This window comes from Cupressus sempervirens, chromosome 10 (genome assembly GCF_028749045.1).
Source record: "Cupressus sempervirens isolate cs-2001-9-10 chromosome 10, ASM2874904v1, whole genome shotgun sequence".
Classification (NCBI taxonomy): domain Eukaryota; kingdom Viridiplantae; phylum Streptophyta; class Pinopsida; order Cupressales; family Cupressaceae; genus Cupressus; species Cupressus sempervirens.
The window spans coordinates 533,691,794-533,700,150 of record NC_143127.1 but is presented as its reverse complement, the minus strand read 5'-3'; positions in this window follow the sequence as shown (position 1 = coordinate 533,700,150).

Genomic DNA, 8,357 nt, shown 5'->3' with positions numbered 1-8,357 from the left:
AAAGAACACTTGTAAAGAAAATGAAGATTTCAAAACTTGAAAAGGAATAGCATACTTCCAACTTGTTCGAAAAATATGTTCAGAGGCTACCTATCTGTTATATGGTGTTCATGCTTTAGAGTTCTAAGTGCACTCCACTTTGGAGGTAACTAAACGTTATACTTGGTTGTGCACATACCTATCATATTTAGAGGAGAATATCATGAGACATTTACCCTCAAACTGTGACAAAGTTGGAAGCTTGTTTGTCTATGACCATAAGGTTGGAAGAGCCACCACCAAAAGACGATTCTTGTTAAGTAATTAGACAAATTGAGAACCCCTAAATTACACAGATACAAGAATCTTACGTGGTTCACTAATTTGGCTACATCCACAGGAAAATAGGGCATTAATCTTTATTGTTCTTTACAGTAACATACATAAAAAAAATTCCTACACAAACATATACACATACGCATACACATATATGTGATAGTCTTCAAAAACAAGATGAAGAGATTAAAAACAAGAAGGTGAAATGAATAATTAGACTTCACATTGAACAAGCTCCCACTTGAACTTTTGCTTCCCATAACCTATTGTCTCCTTAAAAAAGAACATTGCAACCACTATTTAAACATAATCACCAAATCCCATGGTAATAAATAGGCTAAGAATCAATCACCATAGTTGAAATTGCAACCACAGCTAGTTGCTAATCAGTATATTCATGCCAACATATCTATCTCATACATGATCTCTTATCACTGTATAATCCACCGTCCTGCTAAAAAATGCCATCTTCCAAGATAATAAAACACACCAGAAAACTATCGATGTGCAACAATTTTGAAAGTGCTTCTAGCGCGGTTCGACAGAAAAGCATACACACATTGCATGATCAATGTCAACTAAAAACTCATATCTACCAATTAACACTTACATAAAAGGTGTGGCTTACTCAAATCACAATGATCTACAAATTCCAACCAACCTTCTGCTAAAAATAGCTTACTTGCATAAATATGATGCTTCATTCTCTCCTTTTGACCTAACTTCACTTTTTCCAAGTCCTCATTAAAAGACCACAAAAATTGTTAAAGTAATAAAGTACAACAGTAGATGACCACAAACCAGTGATCATATTTGATGAATAAGAATCCCTACAAAGAAACATAATGTCCTAAGGCTCCATTTGGTTGGGGAAGATGAATTTCTCTCATAACCAGGTTATCTCATAACCAGGTTTTCGAAAATCTGGTTATATATTTTAGGAAGATAGTTGGACCATTTGGTTGAAACGGAAGATGAATTTTCAAATACATATTCTGTGTTTGGTTGCCAAATTAGAAATTGGAATTGGAACGGAATATGACTGGGAATATCTTTTTCTTGCATTTGGTTGTTCATTTTCGAATTGGAATTGGAATTTGATGTAAATTTTTTAAATCTTATTTTATTAGTGAAACACAAGGATTATAATGAATAAAGTATTAATATTTATGATTTAATTTATTTATAATTAGACTACATTATTATTATTTTGTATTCTTGAATATTCACAGTTTTATTTTGTTAGTCAAGAATAAATAAAATGATTATTATTTTTTATTTTCATTCTATTTATTAGCAAAGAAAAGTAAAAAATAATCATACTTGCAATCATTTGTACAAAGTTATTTTTTTGTCCCATTGTTGGAAATTGTGATCATATATATTATATATTTTTGAAAAATTATGTAAGACAAATTTATCGTCGAATTGAATTTATTGTCAACTCCATCCGAACTTCATAATTGTCGAACTCGAACTCAAACTCAAACTTTGTGACTTAGCCGCTAAATATGTGTGTATTTGTGTCCTCCCTCCATCCCTCCCTATGTTTTTGTTCATCCATGTGATTTGGCAGAAGGATTGGACACAATAAATGTTGTTTATGCAGATGAATTATTGCCTACACTATATGAGAATTCTCGCATCTCTCAGGACCAATTGTCGACACAGAGAGGGATTGTGAGGCATGCTGTGGCTCTTGGTCGGTATCTTTAGAATCCATTGGCCATGGTTGCAACATTATGTAGTCCTGGCAAAGAAATATTATCATTGAAGCTTCATTCACTAGAACATTTCCTTACTCCAGATGAAAAGTATGAAGCTGTTGAGCAGGTAATGGTTATAACAACCAACTGTAGAGGCTATGAAGCAACTTGTCTTTATAAATGCTATTGGTTTTTTTAAGGGTTAGAGGGACTGGACAAGTAGCGTCTGAAAACCATGTTATGGATCCATTGGATGATACTAGAATTCATCCAGAGTCATATGAACTTGCCAAGAAAATGGCTAAGGACATATATTGTGAAGAAGCTAGACATGATATAGATGATATGGACGAAGAAACACAAGAAATGGTTGTTGAGCATGTCAAAAAATATCATGATCTGTTAAATGCCCTTGATATTGATGAATATGCTAGAAGTGTGGAGCAATAGACATCCAATAAAAAATAGGAAACCCTTGCTGACATAAAGAGTGAATTGTTACATGGATTTAAGGATTTGAGATTGTCATATAAAGAGCCATCCCAGGATGAGAAATTTTATTTTCTGACTGGAGAAAATGAAGAGACCCTGTTAATGGGAAAAATGGTCCAAGCAACAGCCCACAGAGTCCAAAATCATCATATAATTTGTGATCTGGAATCAAGCTTGACATAAATAATATTGAAAGAGGAGCTTTTTGATGATCTAGATGTAGATCCTATAGAAAAAATTGCAGAAGGCAACATCCTTACCTGTTGGGTGAAAACTATGACAAAAGTGAAGTACCTAGTTGAGTTAACTTGCAAAGAGAGTTCACTAAAGAATGATAACTATCAGGGTGAACAGGATAAGGATAAGGAGGTTAAGGATCCATATTTTGCAGAAGAGGATTCCATTTCATGAAATGAACAAGAGAATGAAACCATTAAGTTCCTAACAGATAAAGAGCTAGGGGAGAGTATTATCCGTCCAAGCTTGAAAGGGCCTACTCACTTGATTCTAACACTGAAAATATTCAATGGAGTTTATGCACACAAGGATATTGTGGAGGGAGGAAAAGACTAAAAGGATTTTGCTAGCTATCTTTGACTTGGAAAATGCTTTCAGTTGGGGAGGAGACATTTGAAGATCTTGATGAGGTCATAGACAGATATATATTCAAGAGAGGATAAGATATTTCGGTAGTTTGTTCTACTGTTTGGTGAGTCATAAAACACACATCAATAGACACCTTTCTACAGATGCAGGAACACAAAAGCTCCTCTCTTTCTCTCACTCTCTCCCTCGCTCCCTCCCTCCCCCCTTCCTATCCAACACTCTCTGCCCCTCTATGTATCTTTCCCTTTTAATAAATTTATTAAGTTAGTTAATTATTCAACAAAATATGAAACTAAAATTTTACGTGAAATATTATATAGGAAAAAATATACCATTTTATATTCACATACATTAAACATTTGATGATAACTTTAACAAGAAAAATGATGCTTTGTCAATAATTGCTCTTAAAAAATGTGGAATTTTGGCTACATAGATTTTATATGCAATTTTTAAAAAAAGATCATGAAAATCATTAATCATATAAATCATATTTTAACATCATGAAATTTTGATAATGAATTTCACATAATTACTACAATATGAAAACTTACTAACTAGATCACATATCTATGAACAATATGAAAACTTGCTAACTTGATAGAACAATATCCATGATCTGAATGGTGGTGTGAAAACACACCATTAAATATGAAAACACTGAGAAATCTACAATATATGCCTTTATGCCCCACATTTGACGGCAACCCTCTCATGCTACTCAATCTTCCCATTACTGTCTGTATTGTTAGATGGTCAATCCTGCATATATGAACTAAACATGCTTGAAAAATTAAAACCTGATTTTTTTTTAATGAAATACACCAAGAAGTGGCATTAGAAATATTGACCATTTACAAACACAGTAAACAATCATCAAATAGCTCATTTTTTATGAGCATGTGTGGTCTTGCAATATCAGCAAATCAAGAGTAATAAAAAAATACAAGAGAAAGACACTTTATCAATACCGTTGACAATCTTGTCAAGAAGCACGCACATAAGAAACCAAATTGTGGAAAAAAAAACAAGAAATTAAAAAAATATCCAAGAAAATTAAGAATATACATATAACATGGGATAGAATCATGACTGTACAATCATCTACCAGAAATCCTCAATACTTTTGATAATCTTGTCAACGAGAACATACATAGGAAATCAAATAGGGACAAAAAGATAAAAAATAAAAACATATGCAAGCAAATTAGGACTATAGATATAACATAGGATAGAATCATGAACTATACAATCATCTAGCAAATCACATTTCTATATGCTTTTAAGTTCTACAATTAAGCATTCATCATTTACCACTCCTTGTGTATTCCACATATGTATGGTTCAAATATAACTCTAATTAACAATGCAATGAAAAACTATACCAAACATTTACGAGATCATAAACTATGTGTTGTGAGAGATCAATGCAATACCATTAAACAAAGCCAACTAACCATCTGAAATTATTTCACATGCCAATCGTGTGAATGCCAATGAAATGAACAACTAAACTATGTATTGACCAATGCCAATCATGTCAATGAAATGAATGACTAAACTATGCATAGATCAAGTATGTATACATACGTACATACATGTGTGTACATACATACGCACAGACATACATGTGTACATATATGTGTACATACATACGCATATACATACATACATACACACATACATACATACATACACACATACATACATGCTTAGCAAAATAGTAAAAATGTGCTCAGTAATGATTTCCAATATAGTGTTGTGACAGATCAATGCAATACCATTACACAAAGCCAATTAACCATCTAGAATTACTTCACATGCCAATTGTGTGAATGCCAATGAAATGAACAACTAACCTGCGTATTGACCAATGCTAATCATGCCAATAAAATGGATGACTAAACTATGCATAGATCAAGTTTGTATACATACATACATACATGTGTGTACATACATAGGCACATACATACATACATACGTACATACATGTGTGTACATACATATGCACATACATACATATATACGCACATACATACATACATGCTTAGAAAAATAGTTAAAATATGTTCAGTAATGAGTTCCAGTATAGTGTTGTGAGAGATCAATGCAATGCATAGATCAAGTATGTATACATGCGTACATACATGTGTGTACATACATAAGCACATATGTAAGTACGTACGTACGTACGTACGTACATACATGTGTGTACATACATACTATTTGTTTCAAATCTGTTTAGCAAAATAGTCAATATGTGCTCACTAATGAATTTCAGTATAGTGCTATGACAGATCAATACTAGTGAAATGGACAACTAAACTTTGTAACAGTTTCTTGTCAGTAATGAGTTCTAGTATAGTGTTGTGAGAGATGAATGCAATACCATATAAATAGAGCCAAGTCATAAAATATGTATAGATCAATGGCAATCATGGCTTTTATCTAGACATAATCAATATGTGCTCAATATGTACTCAACAATGAAATTTACAAGTATACCACTAGCTTTTATCTATACATAGCTGACCTATACATAGTTTATCATGGTTCTATTTCTATCTGCTATCTGCTTAGCATAGTCAATAAATGTGGTAACTATTTGTTTCAAATCTATTTAGCAAAATAGTCAATACGTGCTCACTAATAAATTTTAGTATGGTGTTGTAAGAGATCAATACCAGTGAAATGAACAACTAAACTTTGTAATAGTGTCTGGTTGTTTGTGTCAAATCTATTTAGCAAAATAGTCAATATGTGCTCAATAATGAATTCCAGTATGTGCTCATGTGATTACCTGTATATATCATAGTGCCAATCATAATAGCAAAACATGGCAATCATGCTTTTATCTATACATAGTTGACCTATACATAGTTTATCATGGTTCAAATCTGTTTAGCAAAACAGTCCAATATATGCTGTAATAGTTTGTTTAGAATATGTTTAACAAAATAGTAAATATATGCTCACTAATGACTTCCAGTATAGTGTTGTAAGAGATCAATGCAATACCATTAATCAAAGTGAATCATGCCAATGAAATGAACAACTAAACTATGGATATATCAAGTATGTATAGATCCATGCAAAATCATTCAACATACTTATGAGGTCATAAACTATGTACAGATCAATGGAATACCATTAAACGCAGCCAACTCATAAACTATGTATGGATACATGGAAGATCAATGACAATCATGGCTTTTATCTATACATAGTTGACATATACATAGTTTATCATGGTTCAAATTTGTTTAGCAAAATAGTCCAATACATGCTATAACAGTTTGTTTAGAATCTGTTTAACAAAATAGTAAATATATGCTCACTAATGACTTCCAGTATAGTGTTGTGAGAGATCAATGCAATACCATTAATCAAAGTGAATCATGCCAATGAAATGAACAACTAAACCATGGATATATCAAGTATGTATAGATCCATGCAAAATCATTCAACATACTTATGAAGTCATTAACTAAGTATAGATCAATGCAATACCATTAAATGCAGCCAACTCATAAACTATGTATGGATACATAGAAGATCAATGACAATCATGGCTTTTTATCTATACATAGTTGACGTATACATAATTTATCATGGTTCAAATCTGTTTAGCAAAACAATCCAATACATGTTGTAACAGTTTGTTTAGAATCTGTTTAACAAAATAGTAAATATATGCTCACTAATGACTTCCAGTATAGTGCTGTGAGCGATCAATGCAATACCATTAATCAAAGTGAATCATGCCAATGAAATGAACAACTAAACTATGGATATATCAAGTATGTATAGATCCATGCAAAATCATTCAACATACTTATGAGGTCATAAACTATGTACAGATCAATGCAATACCATTAAACGCAGCCAACTCATAAACTATGTATGGATACATAGAAGATCAATGACAATCATGACTTTTATCTATACATAGTTTATCATGGTTCAAATCTGTTTAGCAAAATAGTCGAATACATGCTGTAGCAGTTTGTTTAGAACCTATTTAACAAAATAGTAAATATATGCTCACTAACGACTTCCAGTATAGTGTTGTGAGAGATCACTAATTAGGGTAAGTGCACAAAGTTGTGGTGCCAAAAGGGGGGTATAAGTGGACACTTTTTTCTTAAAATCTGCAAATTTTGAACTTCAACAAGAATTTGAAGATAGTTACGCTCAAAATTTTTAACTATGATAAAAAAAAAAGTCGTAGTCCTTTGAATCTAGTTTCTAAACTACTAATTTTTTTTCAAAATGGTTTAGTTTGAGGTCCTCAAAAAAGCGGGCCACAAAAAGTGGTACTATTTATTCCAAAAAAACATAGCACAGTACAAAGTGTGGCCCCCCTAAAATTTTAACTTTTTTTTTGAAATTTTTTAATTGCTCTGGTCAAAAGTTACTTAACACTATGTAGTTTATCCTAGATTTTTCGAGTAATTTTATAATGTCTTTTTTTTTTTAACGAATTTTTTAACTAGACACATCCCAAAAACGTGAAATATCTGTGTGCTCCCCCTAGAAATAACTGAAAACTAATCTAAAATCAAAACTTTTTTTTTCAAAGTGTGTAGAATGGAGTCTAGTTTCTAAAAAACTAAGTTGTTACAAAATTTGATGAACGAGCTAAAATCTATAGCCCAATTAGTACGTGGTGGTTTTTGACAAAAAATGAACATACATTCAAAAGAAATTATAGATGAAAAGCTTGAAATAGTTCAAATTAAAAATAAATTATATGGTTAGATAGCTAACACAGAGACTTATAATGCTATGTAACTTGATCTTATTGATACCCAACCACAAGAAATCTTGAAGGGGAGCACAGAAGAAAAAACAATCATTTTTTGTATGTTTGCTGGAAAACACGTCTTAGGCCTGTTCATCAAATCCAAACCTTTGGGTTGGATCTTCAAGGAAAAACCAAGCCTTAGGCTTGGGTTTGATTAAGGTTTAAATAGCGCATGTGCCCTATAGCGCGTATGCGCTATAACATGCACGCGCTATTTAAACCTCAGCTCTAAATAGCGCGTGCGCACTATAAGGCGCAAGCACTATAGTGCGCACGCACTATTAAGATGTAAGTTGCAAAAGAGAACTAGGTGGGGGGATAGGGGAATGGCTATGTGTGTGCATAAAAGAGATAGAGAGAAAGTAGGGGATAGGAGAGGGGAGAGAGTACAGGATTGGAGAGAGAAAGTGAGAAAGAGTAGGGGTGGCAAA